Source organism: Symsagittifera roscoffensis, chromosome 10 (assembly GCF_963678635.1).
Source record: "Symsagittifera roscoffensis chromosome 10, txSymRosc1.1, whole genome shotgun sequence".
Classification (NCBI taxonomy): Eukaryota; Metazoa; Xenacoelomorpha; order Acoela; family Convolutidae; genus Symsagittifera; species Symsagittifera roscoffensis.
The window spans coordinates 4,170,381-4,191,006 of record NC_087071.1 but is presented as its reverse complement, the minus strand read 5'-3'; the positions used below and the strand labels follow the sequence as shown (position 1 = coordinate 4,191,006).

General features: G+C 34.0%; 1 long non-coding RNA gene across 4 annotated transcripts; it reads left to right on the top strand.

Annotated features, from left to right (window-relative positions):
- Positions 1-13,764: 13,764 nt before the first annotated feature.
- LOC134855413 (uncharacterized) lies at positions 13,765-17,022 on the top strand. Of its 4 annotated transcripts, none has more exons than XR_010164480.1 (6): positions 13,765-14,198; positions 14,516-14,734; positions 15,202-15,273; positions 15,752-15,823; positions 16,290-16,361; positions 16,807-17,022. It is a non-coding gene; the product is annotated as an uncharacterized LOC134855413 (long non-coding RNA). The 4 variants fall into 4 exon arrangements; XR_010164478.1 differs by having other exon boundaries at positions 13,768-14,166; XR_010164481.1 differs by lacking the exon at positions 15,752-15,823 and having other exon boundaries at positions 13,768-14,166.
- Positions 17,023-20,626: the final 3,604 nt, after the last annotated feature.

Genomic DNA, 20,626 nt, shown 5'->3' with positions numbered 1-20,626 from the left:
AAAAATTTGGACAATACCATTTCTCTTAGAAAGCCCAAGAAATAAAGAATTTCAACCACCAGACCTTGAAATAGATTTTTTAATTGATTCAGGAGCAGAATCAAACATAATAAACATCCCCACATGGAATGAAATAAAAACCTTACACCCAAAGCTAACACCTCTTGAAACCTCCAGCAAACTAGCAACAGCACAAGGATCAACATTGATAAACTACGGAAAAATCCAATTATTTCTCCTCCCCACCAGAACAATGGAACAAAGCAAAATTTTAAATAAGCCATTTAAACAAATATTCCATATCACTGACATTAAATATAATATCATTGGAATACCATTTATTTCGAAGTATATACCAACAATTAACATACTAAATAGTAAAATATTAATCAAAGATAAATATACAAAAACAAAAGAAACATCCTTAACATTTTTTCAAAGATTAAATAAACAACCACCATTCTTTTCAAAATTCTACCCGATATTTAACCAACAAAGAAAACACCTAAAACCACTATCAGGAAATATCTATAATTTTTCAATCAAACAAGTTCACCAATATGATAAAGAACAAAACAAACAAAAATTTTATATGTCAGAATTTGAATTCAAACCTATTCACAAATTTTTCAAAATCACAATCTCATCCATAAAATATTTGAAAAATTCGAATTCCGATATCATTTCCTTACATGTCTATAACAACACACCTTACCAAGTAACATTACCTTTAGGACTTTTAGGATATTGTGAAACCAACGCTACAATATCACCAATACACGAAAAAGCCTATCGCGTAAATAATATACTCCAATTACTAGATATTTGCCAATCTACAATTCTTAATGAAGAATTATCTATAAATAATATAATAAGTAACGAAAACAGAAATACGGATTATTTCACAAAAACTCCATATTTCAAACCTACATTCAACATAAGTAACTACACAGAGGACCAACAGAAATTTTTAACAATGTTTAATTTCCAACATTCACAAATAACACAAGACGAATTCGAAAAATTAGCCAAACAGCTAATTAAATATTCATCAGTCTATGCAACATCAAAATTCGATGTTGGGAAAATCAGTTCATCACTACATCTCCCGTTAAAACCAGACGCAGTTTTCAAAAAACAGAGAGCAAGTAAAGTACCAATTCACTTACATGATAAAGTGAACAGATTACTCGACATTTTAGAACAATACAACATTATATCACCAGTAAACAAAGAAGAACAACCAAAAGGCAACACATTCATCAACCCTGTTATCATACTAGCTAAAGGAGAATCATTGAAAATCGTTCTCGATGCTAGATACCTCAATTCACTTATAGATGAATCAAAATGTAATTGGCCCATTGAACCAATACAAGTTATTTTAACAAAAATAAACGGCAAATACTTCACAACCGCCGATATGAATAGTGCATACAATCAAATGCCACTAGATGAACAATCACGACGTTTAACACAATTTGTTATCGGAAACCAACAATATGAATTCAACCGCTTATTCTATGGAATATCCATAGGACCAGCAGCATTTTCAGCTTTTATGAGCAAAATTTTTAGACCACTAATACTCAAGAAAAACGCAATCACCTATTTAGACGATGTTTTTATGCAATCACAAACAAAAGACGAGATGTTCAATGTTTTAGAAAAATATCACCAAATACTTCAGAACGAAAATCTGAAGGCCGCCCCCGATAAATCACACTTCTTTTTGACAAGAGTTAAATTCTTAGGACATAATATAGAAAGAAAAACAATCACTCCATTGAAATCACGCATTGACGCTATTCAAAAACTTCAACCACCAACAAATAAAAAGAAAATCCAAGAATTTCTTGGAATGTTAAACTTTTTAAGTAAATATGTTTATAAAATGCAATTATATCTACGACCATTTTATAACATCCTTAGACAACAAAATAATTTTGAATGGAACACAGAACATCAAACACGATTTGAAGAAGTAAAGAAACTTTTAACTGAACAAATTTCAAACACAATTCCAGATTCAAATCAACCATTTTATGCAATGTGCGATGCTTCGAACTTTGGCATCGGTGCAGCACTATTACAATCACATAATGGTACAAATAAAATGAACCTCATATCAGCAAATTCTCGATTATTCACTCAAGCAGAGCTACGACTCTCAACTCTAATGAGAGAATGTACAGCCATAATATATACACTGACAGAATATGAATTTCTGATACTTGGATCAAAACACCCCACAGTTCTATTCACAGACCATAAACCAATCATCTTTCTCTTTACACAAAAATCTAACCCAAACCACCGAGTTTACAGATTTCAACTAATTCTAATGAAATTTCCAAACTTACATATAGTTTGGACTGCAGGAAAAAATCTTGCATTACCAGACACCTTAAGTCGAAATACACCACCTGAATTACTTACACGAAAAACAACAGTTGAAATACCCAAAAACATAAAATTCTACCTTGCAGAAAACGAAACATCACCCCGATTGGAATGCAAATATGCAGTAAAAACTGATATTGAACAATCACAAATAAATAGCTTACAACATTTCCCACTTTATTTAGATTGTCAAAATAATCATTATGAAGTTGATTTACTTGGAACATCAACTTTCAAACCAATCCCATATTCTCAATGGATAAAAAATAACACTCAACAAAAACGAACAAAACAACACCCGCCTAAGAAAGACCATTTTCCACTAATTGAAAAAGAAGATTTAACTGATAAAATAAATTTATCAGGACCACAAACAAATGATTCAAAATACACAATAAATCAAGTTTTTGACCTTCACGACCCACTTGATACAATACCCTTATCTAAATTAGAAATCGAAAACATTTTTCTCCCCCCAACAGAAATAATTACAATTTCAACACTGAAACAATATCAAAACCTTGACCCAGTAATTCGACAACTGAAATCATGGCACAAATATAAAACTAAACCTATCAAAGCAGATTCAACCATTCTAGGAAACAAAACACTCCTCCGATACTTTCGCAAATTTAACAACACAACAATTAACGAAAATACAGACCTTTTAGAGTATAACCTGAATGAATCTACAGTTCCATGTCTCCCTTTAAGTATGATTCTTATAGCTTTTAATATTTCACATACACAAAATATTAAAGGACACTCTGGATCAGAAAAAACATATTCAAATTTTATACAAAACTTTTATTTCCCAAATGCACCAATTTGGATAAAAGTACTATGCAATGACTGTATAGTATGTCAACTAAATAAACCTTACCCAAATCAAAAACAAATAGCACAAAAACAAGATTTTAAAGGACAAAGTTTGTACTTTAATCATCGTATCTCATTTGATACTAAAGGACCAATTTCACCCTCATCAGAAGGAAACTCCTACATTATGGTAATTGTTGACGCATTTACACATTATGTAGCACTTAACCCAGTACCACATTGTAACGCTTATTACGCTTACACAACACTCTATGAACACTGGATAGCAAAATTCGGACTACCAGAAATTTTAGTTACAGACAACGGTACAGAATTCATAAATAATGAAATTATCACACTATGTCATTTATATAACATTAAACACAAACCACGTACATCTCATGCACCTTGGACAAACGGCTTAGTCGAAGGTATGAACCGTTCATTACAAGAATATCTTAGATGTATCATCAACGGAAATGATACAAAATATACCGAATGGTCAGCAGATGTAAAATTATTTCCCTTAGCATATAATTCACAAATAACGACAACTTTAGGAATGTCACCATACGAAATGGTTTTTAACCAAAAGCCACGCAAACCAATAATGTTTACAGCAAATTCTCATAAAAACGCACAAGGTTATTGTCAACCAAATAAAGACTCAATTTGTTATAACCTACCTTTACATACACACGATGAAGATCATTTTCATCACCCACAAATTCTTAAATTAGCCTCCGGTACACACACCGAATGGATTTTAAATAGAGATAAGAAACACAATGAAATTTACCAAAAAATAACGAAAAAGTTATTACAAAGACAAAACATAAATGAACAAATCAATTCACGTTTTACACCAGCTTCCGATTTAAAAATTGGAACATTTGTTTTAATACCTAATTTTAATACTCAAAAAGGAATTTCTAAAAAATTACAACCCCTCCGAAAAGGACCCTACCAAATAATTGCAAAACCCACTGATGTCACATATAAAATTACCGACTCAAACAAAAAAGAAATCGTTCAACATCGAAACAACCTATTACCTTATTACCCAAAAGAATACGCACTCCGCGAATTAACTCAATTATATTCTTTCACAGGATTAAAAATCATTCAAAATGAACCACATCTGAAAAACACAGAACAAAATGATAACCCCACCGAAAATCAAAACACAAAACCAACCGCCACCAAAAACAATACACAAAACCATAAAGAATCTCCAAAACAAAGAAAAAATAGAAAAATGACCGAACAAATAATACCCCAAGAACAAATCGACAAATCAGAAAATAGAAAAACAACAAGACTCCGAAATCAACCACGTAAAAACTATAAAATATTCATCCCCCAATCTAAAATTTTAAAGAAAGTAGAATTTCAAAAGTAATTTTAACATTTGCTTCACAATCTTGAAACCTCCGAAACATTTTTCATTTACATTTTTCAAAATAACATGCTGACAAGTACGTAATAATTCTAGTTCAAAATAGACCAATAGGATTCATCCAATCCGTCACTTTCTCTAACTCAAACTAAGACCAATTAGACGAATCATATAGAACTCCAGGCACATCTATAACTATAACTTTACGACCTCCAGGTCAAAAATAAGCAAACCACTCCAACTTGACAACTAAAATAAATATCACCATAATACCGTACCCCTCCCTTATCTAATAACCCAAAGATCAACAATATTTCCCCAACTCAGACCACGAATACCCCCAAAGCAAATTTGTTAACTTAGCCTAAAGTAACAAAATGAACATTTTAATTAGCCTAAAGTATAAAAATCTCACCATACCCTGGATCATTTGACAAACAAAAATAAAGAAAAAGACGACCTCCCAGTCACCATAAAAATTGCCCCCAACAATTTTTTACAAAACTCAACCCACTTGTCAAAAAACTAATAAATAATCCGACCACACTAGAAAATCGCCTCAAACAGCAAAAAATATTCGACCAAGAGATCATTTCTTAAATGCTCTTCTCTCAATCAGTTACTCAAATACTCATAAATCTTAAACATTTTTTTACAATACTTGAATCCTTTATAATATTTCTTTTTGATATACTTGAATCTTTTCTAATAATCCTAATCATTTTTTGTAACATTTTTTTAACTTTCTACACTATTCTCGAACTATTCCTCCAACTTTCCAAAACCCTTGATTATATCCACAGGTACGATTTATACAACTTGTCTAAATGATACGAACAATTTTCAGTAGAACCGATATTTTTTTATTGTTTGTAATTTTCATAGCATTCTTATCATCCCTCATTTTGACCATCTGTAAATGTATAAAGAAAGCAATCCTCACATTTGCCCTAGCAACAGTCCTTCTAATTCTTTTTTTGGAAGAATATTATAATAAACACAAAATTTCTCACTAAAGTAATAATTCAAAAAACCATCAAAAATTGCTACCCAACAGTCACAGAATCAGTCTTCACTGACATCATCCCAAGATAACCAAACACCACCTTCAACTACTCAAAATCCTCAAACATCTACACGAATTTCTTTTCAAGACAATCCATACACTTTTGAAGAACGACATGCTCGTTTATCAGAACCACTAGAACCAGTTCAACGACAAGCACCTTTAAGCGAACCAACATATAACCTATACCCAACACTACCACAAGAACTAAATAGAATAAGAAATTCTAGTCAAAACCAAAATACAGTCGAAATAAATAGACAAATTATACATCCTCGACGAAACAGAAATTTTCAAACTCCCCGAGTTCATTTTGATATACCTCAATCCCCATCACAAAACACTCCAGAAAACCCCATTGGTATATTACCAGAAACCCCTACGCTTCTTTCGCAACGTAGCACCTCAAGCCTACCATCAGATTACTTAGGTTCAACACCAACATCTGAGCAAATACGTGAAAATCCTTTCAACCCTACAAACCAAACATCACGATTTCCATATTGGACTACACATTCATTTACACAAGGTGAACCAAATTTAGTCAATGACCCCATAGATATTTCTACGGATACAACAACATCCTCATCACTACCAGAAACATTATCACTACCATCAACACCATCAATAAGCAAGATTTCACCACCACCTTTTAACTTAAATTTTCCAAATAATCTCGACGCCAGATATCGAGAACAATCATCAATAAATATTCCTTTAAGACTAGATTGGAATACATTTACAGCACCTCCACCATTATTTGGACAACATCAAGAAAGTAACCGCCTTCATAACTGGGCACTTAATAGATTACAATATCGCCAAGATATTCACAACGATATCCGTGATCACAATATTCAAATACTCCAACAAAACAGTTTACAATTAAAGTTTGAAATCACAGTTAAGTTAAATAATATTACCCAACATCCCTACCCATTAAATCCACCTAACATAACAGCTCAATCACTACCACCACCGTTTATAACTACTGAAGTAATATACAAATACGACAGATATACCAAAAACACAATTGGCTACATTACATTTTATAATCCATACTCAGGATTATCATACACATGTATATTCTAAAATTATTAATTTTTCTCCAACTCCTTTTTCTAGTAATCTCAAATCAAAACATAAACCCTTCCCCTCGTACAGGACCACAAGATTTACTAGTAACACATTACGATTGTGAAGAAAATGAACAAAAAACACTACATAAATATGCAATAAATCAAGTATCACAATGTGAAACAGAACCACAAGCTATAGAAACCACAGATGTAATAGCAACACTCTATTCAAAAGCCCGAGCAACAACAGTTACAGGTTATAAATTCACAGCAACATTTTCCGAAAAGAAAGTACATTGTTCACAAGTCTCGAATGGAAACAAAAACCGACTTGACCATGAATCATTCTATCAAAGCAATATAGAACGTCTTTTACATCTCAATCCCGACGATTGTAAAAATGAATTACTTAGACTAAACATCACACAAAATAAAAACTCCGCTAGAAAGTTAGTTAATTTTCAAGTTTTTCCAGACTCTGTACATCAATCACAACTTGAAAGACACCAAGGACATATAAAACTAGACGAAAAATACCCGTATAACGGCGCACACGGACGATTAACCTATGACCTACACGATAAACATTGGATACCACACATTGGTATAAATGACCCATCAAACTGCAAAGCAGACACAAAAAATAAAGGATACCAAGAAATAATGTTTTTCGATTGGAAAATACAACTCGAAAAAATACAACTAACACGAGATTTATCAGATAATACAATGATCTATCAAGGAATCCGATTACCTTGTAAAAATGATCAAGGTTATTGCGACCCTACAACGAGAACACAAGCAACAATTGTTTGGTTCCCCGAAGATACATGTACAACATTTCAAGTAGCAAAAATACACGCTCGTATGATAAAATTTCACGAAAAATATTTTATACAATCAATTCCATATGAACAAGTCCATCCATCACGAAAACTAAGTTCTAATTTTAGAAACATAGACAATATAGAAAATAAATTGACACGTTTTCAAATATATCAAGAAACAGAACTTGCATGTAAATACAGGAATCCACTTCACAGAACACAATACTCTGAAATATTAGTTGAATACGAAAAAGGATTCGACATGACCACTGGAAAAGTAAAAATCGACCCATATGCCACAGGTCATCCTCTAAACGAAGGAACATCCTATATACCAGTTAATTTTGAAAAAAGCAACGGACAACCTGGTGGACATCTAAAACCCCATGACACCAGAAGCACACGCTTACAAGAATTATCACTAATGAATACTACATATTTCGGTAATATCCACTATGATATTCATTTAGATATGAAACTAGATTATACAATTAGCCGAATTTTTCAAGAAATGTCACTCTCCGAATTAGAAACACTACACCACCTATGCGAATTAGAACGAACACAAATATTACAATCACTTGCACTAGCAGTATTAAAAATACCCTATGCAGGATACTTATTATCTGGAAATAGATCAAATTTTTTAGACTATGAAGGAAACATCTTATGGTTTTATACTTGTACTAAAAAAGTATCACCACTATACGTTTTTGAAGATAAACGATGTTATAAAAGAATCCCTATCTTTTATAAGAATAAAGTACATTTCGTGGATACACTTTCACGAAGAACCTATTTCTGGGATACCGCAGTCCCATGTGGATCAGAAAACAGCCACAATGTAGTACAACTAAACCCTGATGAAAATAAATATTATCTTCTCACTCCATATCCCACATTAATGCAATCGCTCAAAAAATTTTCACCAGAAAGCATTCGCGCTATTGCTCGAAACCCAAATATAGACTTACAATCAATAGGAATCTATTCAAAATCAGATATTCAACATCACATTAGAACACAACAATTCCAAGAATTATTAACACAAATGGATACTATACAAAGACAATCAATAGACCAAAATTTACGCAAACTTGCAGAAACCGCAGGATTTGCCGATATCTACACGCAAGACTATAGCGGATATTTTAAAGACATTAAAGATTATATATATCTAAACGGTGAAAAATACCGTCCCCAAGATATATCACCAATTAACATTTTTAGCTTTGTTACACTCAAAAATGAGATCCTCGATTTTCTAGGATGGCCCTACTACATCTTAGAAAAATTGACTATTTTATACGCAATGTTTAACTTTATTGGATTTCTTTTCTCACTTTTAAAAGGAATCTACAACACATGTGCTATACACACACAGGTCAATCGACAAGCAAGTGTAGCACGCATACTCTTTGCAGGATTTTTTGGAATCTTTTCTACATCTATAAACAAAATTCTTTTAGACGCACAAATAAAAGAATATAACACAAAAATAACAACACGACAAAATACATACGACGAAGAACATAACAATGTAGACATAACGCCAACGGCACCACAATTACCACCCCTACCAAATAACCATCCACTATCCCTAGTCCCACGAAATTTTCGAAACTTAGCCATCACACATAATCCAAATTTTCGACTCACCACATCACAAAGTCCCATTCAACATATAATGACACACCAGTCACAAGATGATAATACTTATGAACAAATTATTGAACAACCCCATACCACCGCTTTTCAGTCTCAAAATAATCATTTTTTTAGCCCACGATGAGCCGCCAACTTGGATCACTACACCGATCAAATTCCCACCCAACCAATCTTACCTCCCCAATCCCAATAATACCACTTTTTGCTTTTCCGCCACCCGATTTTCCATCTAGTAATGTAACATCAGGCATGAATTCCGATACTAATTCACACATCTCAGTTTTATATTCCATCTCACAACTCAATAACCCGAATATTGAAACCCCCGATGAATTTGCCGACTCAGAACCATCCCCATCCAATAATTTTCATAACTCTTCTAATTTTTCTCAACCCCCTTTTCAACCCATATTATCCAATAACCCTGACCCAATCACCCCCACACCCTCTTATGCTTCCCAAGTTACCCCAACCTACTCCTCATACCATTCTGACCAATCATCTCATTCTCCAGACACCCCCCGAATCTCCCCAGAGCTAGATAATTTTATTACCCTTCAACAACAACCCTACCACCTTAATACCCCAACCATAAACCAAATCTCCTCCACAATAAATTCATCCAACCCCCCTACCCCTACACCCTCTTCAAATTATACTGAATCATTAGCACCATCATCCACATCCACTGAATCTTCACTCAACACTAATAGAGCTTACCGCACTTTTAAAAGAAAGTTCCCCAACCATCCTTTCCCAGCAAAACCAGGAACAGCCCGTGAATACATCAACCACCCCAAGCATACTAACACAAAAGAATTTTTAGCCATCACCTTACCCTCATTCCCACAATACACCTTAAACACCCCCCACGACACTAACGAAACACGCAACTTCGTAGATGAATACGTTTTAATGCCCACTCTCTCTTGGACCTCATATTATCATTTTACTAACCCTCTTTGCTTACCATTATCTAACACTCACATCGATATAGAGCGAAATACGGACATGCTATATCGACTCACTACACCACTAACCGCTAGACAATTTACTTACGTTGGATATAAAAAATCACTAAAAACACACACTGCACCTAGAGCTAACGAATATACACTCGAATACTATGATCACAACATCATCAGAGCTAACCAAGATCAATTCTTAGACGACGATCGCTTCGCTAATCCACAAATTACCGAGAAATTTTTCATCAAGACACCATATATATTTACACTAAACATCTTCGACCGAAAGTTTGATCACATTATTTCAGAAGCACTAACAGACACACAAGCATACGAAAGTTTTAAAGAACGCTTCCAAATATTTTCACTAACCTTTCATTTCCTTGCACCACACGAAAGAGATTTACACTGCTCACACGATATTATGTTGCGCACTAAACAAACCCACACATATAGTTATTATCGCTTCATCCAAAATCACTTTGACCTACACACACCCTCTAGACAACCACACCATCGTTTTCAATTCATTAATTCCAAATACACTTCACCATTTTTCCTAAATTTCACATACTGTATTAAAGATACTAACCTTCATGGTATTCTTCGTAATTATGACCCCATAACCCAAATGTACATCTTCTGTCCCATCACCAAGACCTTCAACGCCGAAGAATCCCGACCCTTCCTTCTCCCGCACGAGTTTGTACAACCCATAGAAATCCCAATTTTAGAATTCATCCACAACACTAAATTCAATCACAAATTATATAATCTAATCCAAAACACACCTTATGAGTTTGCAGTTGCCACTGAAGAACTAACCACTATTAAGGCACTTCAATTGCTTTGGCCACTGCTTCAGACTAAAAATATCATCCGCATCTTAGCTAAACTACTAACAACTTCAGAACTAATTCACGACATCTTCCCCCACGGTTTTTTCCCCGACGATTAACAGGTAAGTATGAATTAAATGAATATAACTAACTAATTGAAATATTAAAAAACTCACCATACTTTATCCATGTTTTCCTTAGATTTTTAGCCTTCATCCGACGATCACCTACAAAAACCACAAAAAACAAATAAAGATCGCAAATTTCATCAAACAGACTTCAACAATTCTATTAATCTCTTACACTTATAAATTTATAAATTTAATACCAATGCAGTAAATTCATTTCTAAAATTTTCCCCACAAGCAGTAAATTTAATTATGATGAAAATTTGTAACTTAAAATTCCCCCATAACTAGCAGTAAATTTCCAAATTCTATGCAGTAAATTAATAAAATGCAATTGCAGTACTAACCTTTTGATATTTTCATTCATTCGCACAGAAATTCTATCCACACTCGCACAGCTCGCCCACGAAGAATTGTTTAAAATAATGAATTTCAGTTTCAAGTTTTCACACTCAACAACATTAACATATAATAACATGTTTCAAACTTTCCTTTAACCCGGTTGGAAAGGAATCATATACTAAACAAAACTAACCAACGCAGCTTACTAAATACCACAAATCATAGAATAACAGCATGACTAAGAAAAGGAAACCAACGGTACCCAAACCGGATTAACCCAGTTTAAAACTGGATAATTTATTCTTTTGAAGACTATTATAAAGTCTAAGAAAGAAATAATAAAACACAAAAAAGTCAAAAGACAAACCCATACCACAAACAATTTGATTTTTGAAAAAAGGACACAACCAACAAAACATAAGAAAAACCACAACAAACCCAACATAAAACGTTGTCACATAACAGGACCCCTCACAAAAACCGCATGAAATCATACTCCCACTCCTGGCCTAACCCACCAGGAAGGACGTCCTGAGCATGCTCTATAGCCGGCCTAACCCACCGCGCTACATCCACGCTTTGTGACCACACCACTATTTTTAATAAGAGCTACTCAAGTGTGAGTAACTCTTCAAAATAACCGAACTAAAACAAAAAGCTTTTGTGAAAACAACTAACTAAAATCATAATTAAAAAATATTAAACTAATAAATGTTTTATAAAATGTAAATTACATTATGCAATACATAGATCAGAATACAACACCAAGGACGAACATCTAAAGACAAAACGACCCCACTACACTCGAGAGAGAATGATCAACCACAATCGATATGCCACTCACAATCACAACTCAAAGGATTTAGAGTACGACTTGACTTCGCAGAAAAGGACTTCATTGAACTAGACCAATGACCACCTCGATGTTCAAGTATACGTACATATCCGAGTAACCAGGCATCCCCTCCACGCACAATCTCCACGCCATTCCCAAACTAGACCAGACACAAAAGAAGTTCTCCACGCAGAACAGAAAAACCTGACATAGCCAACCATTCTGAAATCAGATTTGAGTTTGTTGCGAAGACTTAGTCGTTGTCACTAGAAGACACAACGTCTTATGTCTCTAACTCCAGCTTCCTGGAACTTCTTTAACAAAAAGGAAACAGAAGAAATAAGATGTTCGCCAAACACCAACTTCCATCATCCATCCTTCGAATTGCAGAAGAACTATTCTAAAAAACTCTGTAAAACCCGGATGGGTGGAACCTGATCTAAACTACATTTTATGATTGGATAATTTAGATATTTTATCAATGTAAAGTATTTAATATTAACCAATCATGATCCATCTAACTAACAACCCACTTATTTGTAAGTGCTGAAGTTACTTGTAATTTCAGCACCAGAGAGATTTGAATTTAACTTAGAAATTAGTTGGACTCTCCCGAGCACTTCAGCAACCGCAATAAACCAGTATACCCTAGATCTATTGAGCCTAGCAGAGACTAGTTAAACAACCTGAGACTAGATAGTATAAGAGTAAGATTAGGATCGGTATTAGACTAAGAAGTTGCACGAATCTATCCGGCCGAAAATAAGATAGCGTGACGAGCAGACGGTGTACCCTATCCGAAATTACTCTATGAGTTAACCAAATCGGTCCTAACTCATAAGTGAGAGACTAACTTAATGAGAGGGGAATATAGGAAATTTTCGCCAAATATAAATGCAAGGTTCGCCCAAGGTAATTACAATGAATGCCCAAGAGAAAAAAGTGTTTGTTTTTAATAGATCTCGCAAAAAAAACTTTTATTATCTTTCAAATCACAGGAAAAAAAAATTAGTTATCAATAGATCATGCAAGAAAAATTTTTAATATTTCTTTCAAATCGCAAAAACCCCATTTTTTGAGTCTTTTCCAGTTCTAATTCATTTTTTTTTTCATTTCTTTTTGAATTTTTTTACGACAACCTATTTCAACTAACTTTGGACTTTCTTGGCTGCAATAAAACATTTATTACATGCAATTTGCAGGTTAACTGTTCTGTATTTATTTTCTGCTTTAAAAAGAAGGTAGAAAATTGGAAAGAGGCTATTTTTGGAGCAAGTTTTTCAATTCGACTATCAAACATTCCTGTGCAAACCATAAAAAACATCAGAATTCCATCTACAACTTCTGTTAAAGACCAAAAAATGGAAATAATTGTCATTTACATTTATCATTGGTGTTGTTTTTCCTGAAAAGGGTGATAAAAAAAGTGTTTAAAGTTTGCCTGAAATTATCAATGAAAATCACTTTCATTCATAACAAATTTTTCCTCCAAAGTAGACAGTTGGACTTTATTTTTTCCTGCTAGACTTTTAAGACTTGTTTACTTTTTCAACTCAATTTCTCAAAGCGTCAACATATCTGGTTGATAAACAAATCAACACCCTAAGATTTTATTCGCTGCCTCCCAGTAAAAATTTATTCTTCAAAGATATTCAGTAAAAAAAGGTTTCTAAAAATCAATATATAACTTGTTTGCCTTCAAAGCAATCTTACTTAATTTTCGAACGAAATCAGACAGCATTGCAATTCATTTTCTTACCACGATAGACAGATTATTCAGCGATTGATTATTGGTACACTGAAAAAAAAACCTGCGATAACAGTGGTGTGCGGGTTTGGAGGAGGGGGGGAGGGGGAGGGTTGGGTTTAATTTTTGCAAACGGGAAGGTGGTTTTTGAAATTTTCTGTCAAACCTTGTTTATTGACCACAAAAGGCTGTCGAAAAAAGTACTGTTTTTCTGTCACAAATTTGGTATAAATTGTCACCAAAGGCGCCTTTTGAAAACTTTTAGGGTTCTTCAGTCGTAAAAAAATTTGTCGTTAAATTTGAACCAAAGGTGGGAACCACTGGAAAAATTAGGCAACCAGAATTGATTAGCCGGGTTCTCCCAATCCCCTTTCTCGTCCTGTACACTGCTGTAGACAATTATTGACCCAAATAACTTTATGATTCAATTCCCAACTGACAAATTCTAAATAGATCTGAGTTTAGTTTACAATAAACAATGAAATTTGTCATCGTTACACTTTCAGTTATGCTTTTTGCAGCAACTTTACCGAAAGGGAATTATGCTCACTATGCGAGGGGCTTCTCATTGGACGGTAAACGATGGGACCCTTCCTCTGATTTCAATTTCGACCGTAAAACTAACGACCAATTTAAAATTGAGCTTCACGAAAATCTAAATAGAAAAACGCTAGTACAATGCAATTATTGGTTCAATAAAAGTAATAATTGAATTCTGAAAGTCAAGAAAAGCTTCCAATTTGATTTAAAATAATCGAATATTTTCCAATAATTCACCATCAAATAGTTTTTGAAATTCCTTGGTACAATCTGTGATCAAAACTAAAACTTTTGCTGAGTTATTGACTTCGCAACTAGTCGTTATTGAAAATAAGTTTACAAAAATCATTTATTTGAAAACGTTTTTGCCAAAAACAACGTTTTTTTCATAATGAATTTATATATTTTTTTTTTTCATTTTGTGAATAATCAAAAAAATATAAATTATTGAAAAACATTTTCGTTAAAACATTGTAGTTTATTTTGAATATAAAACTCGAAAACAAAATAATGAGTTTAATTTTGAATTGGTCAAACCTAGTGGCTAAAAAGAGCAGTGAATTCTCAACGGACGGCAAGCGGTGGGATCCGTCCTCCGATTTCAATTTCGACCGTAAAATTCACGACCATTTTAAAATTGAGCTCAACAATTACCAAAATAGAATTGATGGTATAATGCAGATAATGGTTTAGTGGAACAAAAAGTTGAAAAAAAATTTATATTTCGCCAAATAGTGCAAATAATTTCAATTCAACCATCATCAATTAGTTTTGAGATTACAGGTAGAATCTGTGAAAAAAAAAACTTTTTTTGTTCTTTGTATTTGATTTCGTTATAAGATCAACAACTGGAATATGCAAAATATCAAAATTTTGTAGCGCAAAATAGCTGAAAAATACAAACATTTATTTGAAAAGTTATTTTCAGCCAACAACAATATTTTTTTCAAATCAATGTTTTCAGATTTTTTTTATTTCTCAGAAAAATATCAAAAATAATGAAAAATATTTCCGTAAAAAAATTGTAGTTTATTTTCAATATGAAACTCGATCCCGAAAAAGGAGCTCAATTTTAAATTGATCAATTTTAGTGGCTAAAAAGAGCAGTGGGTTCTCAACGGACGGCAAACGATGGGATCCATCCTCCGATTTTAACTTCGACCGTAAAACTCTTGACTGATTTGAAATTGAGCTTCACAAAATTCTAATTAGAAAAATGATAGTACAATGCAGAATGGTTCAATAAATGTAATAACTGAAATTCAAGAAAGTCTTCCAATTTGTTTTAATAAAATCAAAAATATTTTCCATTATTTCACCATCGAATAGTTTTTGACTATTCTTGGTACAATCTGCAATAAAATCTAACTTTTGCAGTAATTATGACTTCGCAACTAGTCGCTATTGAAAATTATTTAAAAAAAATCATTTGTTTGAAAACCTTTCAGCCAAAAACAACTTTTTTTTCATAATGACTTTATGTTTTGATTTTTTTTGTGTTTATTTTGTGAATTATCAAAAAAACATCGAAATTAATGAAAAATATTTTCGTTGAAACATTGTAGTTTATTTTAAATATAAAACTCGAAAACAAAATAGTGAGCTTAATTTTGAATTGGTCAAACCTAGTGGCTAAAAAGAGCAGTGAGTTCTCAACGGACGGCAAACGATGGGATCCGTCCTCCGATTTCAATTTTGACCGTAAAATTCACGATCACTTTAGAATTGAGCTTAACAATAATCAAAACTGTTAAATGATGGTACAATGCAGTTAAGGGTTCATTTAAAGTAAAAACTGAAATAAAAGGAATGCTTCCATTTTGTTAAATAAATCAAAAAATTTCCTTTAATTCACCATCAAATGTTTTTAGTGTCCTTGGAACAATTTGGAAAAAAGTTTTTTTTTTGCTTTGTATGGGATTTTGCTACTGATCGCTACTAAAAAAAATATTTTAAAAAAACCACATTTATCTGAAAACGTTTGATTCCAGCCAAAAACACCGTTTTTTCTATATAAATTTTATTAAATTTTTGTAAATTATACAAAACAGATACATTTATATAATACCCGAAAAATTTTAATATAAGTTCAGTCTGAAAATCGGACAAAAAACAGTGAGCTCAATTTTAAATCGGTCAAATTTAGTCGCTTAAAAGAAAAGTGGGTATGAACATAAGGAATGCAAGCAGATTGGTGATTGTCCGATGGGACTAGCTTGTGTGGGAGGAGCATGCAAAGACATTTGAAAACGAAAAAGAAATTTTGGAACACTTCTTGTTTTTTTAAACACTAAAAAAGAGAGCCGGATTGATGTTTCAATAGCGGTTCTAAATGTTGTCATCATAATGATCAAATAATAAACTATCACTATTTTGAGTTTTCGTTGAGTTTCAGTCGTGTCCAAAACATTTAAAAGTGCCGGAAAAACTGACGCACAGACTGGTTTTTATGTATCATTCAATTTGTTATTAAATGTTGGGTTGCATAATTGCAACTGCACAAATCTTGCTTTCAGTTATATTTTATGGCAGAAAAAAATATAACTGATAAGCCAAAAACGTTCAAAACTATCAAAGCCAAAAACTTCAAGAAGATTAAAACTGATAAACCATGGCGAAAATGCGGATATGAATGTAACTAAAAAGTTGAGTGAATCTATATATATTTTTAGGATCACATCTTTTGTATGATGGACAAGGATCTTAAATTAATTTTTTTCTGAGTTTTACAAATTTTACGCAAGAGGACTGCTCGCATCAGGGCAAAACCCCGAATGATTCAATTTCCCTTTCAGGTCTATGAAAAAAAATTCAGTCTGATAAAAACAATCACAATTTCAAAAATTACAATTTAATGATTTTGTTTTTGAAAATTGTCAACCAACACGCCATGTATAGCACAAAGAGCTATATTTCCATATAGCGAAGTATTAAACAGATCAAGTAGCATGCCTCAGTACACTTTGGAAGGATTTTGAAGACGGATTAATTCTCCGCTTTTGCGTTAAAAGCACGAAATATATCACGCGTTAAATATCCCAATTGGACTATAATGGCAATCTTTTAACCCCCAAAACCTCACAAAAATTGAGAACAAATACATATTTTTTAACTTGAGCTCAAGAAAAAAAGTATCTTAGGGATAATATAAAAAAATCTGTCAAAAATGACTTGCTGAAAAGACAGAGTTGGTCTGGAAAAAAACCACGAGTCTAAGTATTTAATCACTTTCTTCAAAAATTCAAACAACAAGCACAATTTTTGTTTTGTATAATATGAAGGCTAATAAATTTATTCAAACATTAAATTTTTTGTTCTAATGTGGGTATGTTGAGATTTAAAGCATTCTTTCTGTTTGCTCATTGCGATAAAGAGAAGTACGGCGAATATGAGGTGTTTGAGTTTGACCATCAAATCATATTTCTATCACCATAACAAACTATGCATCTTATTTAAACTTTTTTTGATATAATTTTTGGTTATTCTTGATGGTTTATATTAAAAAATTGCTTTGATAAGTTTGCTTGATAAAATCTGTTATGTGGCTCACCCTAGGTGGTAGAAACGCTTTGTTAACTTGGCGATTTTTTTATATGTTTTATTCAGCTGGTATTGATATGTGAAATCATTTTACATTAATGCCCTTGAAAATTTATGCAAAAGAATACGAGTTTGAACTTTTCAGATAAAACATTTTAAATCTATATTAAGTGTGAACGTTCTTTCTAATAAATATACAAAAAGATTAAACGACAAAAACTGACTTCAACGCAAAAAACGAATTTTTCTAAATAGAAGTTAAAATTGCCTAGGGCATATATTCACTTTCAACTTTTATAAGTGCAACTCATTTGGTAGTTCATATTTATTCTTGCTTCTCGCTTTCAGTGTTTTTCCAGCTAAAATGATTGTAAAGTAGTTGATAAAAACCTATCATACTTGATAACGTAACCTTTAGAATTAGGTTATTTCTTCTGAACCTGAATATTTCATAGCCAGACCATTCTGAGAATAATCAGAAAAAGATGGTTCTTCTGAGTTTACATTTTTTTAGTTTTTTTTGTAAGAATTATTAAGACCTACGAGATGAGAGTAAGATTAAAATCAGTATTGGGCTAAAGAAATGCACAAACATTTCTCCGGCCAAAAAAAATAGCGCGTCAAACTCACGGCGTAATCCACCTGAACAAAAAAACTGTTTGTCAGGGGCTACAATATGTTCAGTTGTCAATCATCCTAGTTGCTATTCTTTATTTATTTATCTCTGAGATTTCTCATACTATAATTAAGTGTGAGTCTGGTACCTGCCTGTCAATCAACTTAAAACTGTCTAGCTGTTATGTGTTGACCTCTAGTTCACTCTCTTATTTATGCGAACTAGAATACAGTCAATTGAGTATTTAACAGCCATCGTTTTTACTAACCCTTGTTATGGCGCAGCCAGTGGATGGTGGGGGGGGGGGGGGGGGGGAAACCCCCTTGGAATTGTGGCCTTCTGGCCTCCGAATCAGGCGGAACCACAACTTTTATGGGAACACTGAAAACAACGATTTCATTGGGCGATGGTGGCGAAACATGGACTAGTCTCGTCGGAATACTACTTTGCATTGACATTAACTGAAGCACAGATTACTGACCTGGGTGACATTGGTGGAAAACCACGGGCAGAAGGTGAACGTACACTGATATCGAATCTGTACTTATGCCTGGGACATGAGGGACAGAGAGCCTTGCATAACCAGCATCCACATTTAGATATGGAAACAATACGATACCCAAGTTTTTTGGATAACTGTGTAGCTCTTTTTCAGAAAGAGCGGAACGAAACGTACGAGATGTACCAGATGTTGTCGAGGAAACAAAAGGAGGGTGAAAGTCTAGAATCGTTCTATGCAGAACTTAGCGGAATGGCGGCAAGATGCAATTTGGGCACCCAGGAGCGGAAAATGGTGAGAGACATATTTATTTTCAACACGAGGAACAGGGACGAGCAGAACGAGCTGTGTAGGGAAACTAAAACCCCGGAGGAAGCATTGAGAATCGCAATGTCATATGAAAGAGGAGACAAGTACGCAAGGAGCTACAAGGGCGCCGTATCCGGTTCCACGGGAATGGCACATCCATCGCCAGGGGAATCCCTGCAGATCAAAACGGAACCAGTCAGCAATATTTGTGGATCCAGGGGACGAGGAATGCCAAGGGGACGGGGTCAATATCCAAATCGTGGAGTAGGTCGAACACAAGATCGAATGCAAGAGCGCAGATGTTACAATTGCGATCAACCGAACTTCACCCCAGAACACCGACAACGATGCCCAGCAAGAGCCGTCACATGCAATTTTTGCAAAAAGATTGGACATTTTGAGAGGACTTGCCGGGGAAAACGACAATCCAGGGGGGGGGGGACTATTCGAGGAAGAAGATACCCCCTCGGATGACGTGGAGCCCCAAGCTGCGGCAAATTCAGTAGGATTCGTTAAACGAGAACGCCACAGCTGGTCATCAGAAAGTTCAGACGACTACATGGTTATGGCAATTAGACGGAAGAAGGAAACGGTTTTGAAAGTTGCCGGACCTAAACTCAAAATATTCATTAATGGGCACCCGATGAACATTTGGATCGACAGTGGATCGCCGATATCCATTCTAACACTAGAAGATTTGAGAAGAACAGTGGGAAGAGCGGGAATCAACTTAAAGCAGGATGACACTGACGATGACGAATTTCGGGACTACAGTAACAATCGGATCAAGATGTTGGGCAGAATGGAACTCGAGTTAGCATCAAACGGCTGGAAGACGAAAGCAGAAGTCCGAGTCATTGGGGGGACCAGACCATCCATCGTGGGACGTGATTTGATGGGTAAACTCGGACTCCAGTTGATGCAAGCAGATCCAAGGGGGGAAGTCATGAATATCCAGGGGACGGAGGTCAATTCATGCAAGGAGGGGCACGACGAACCGGA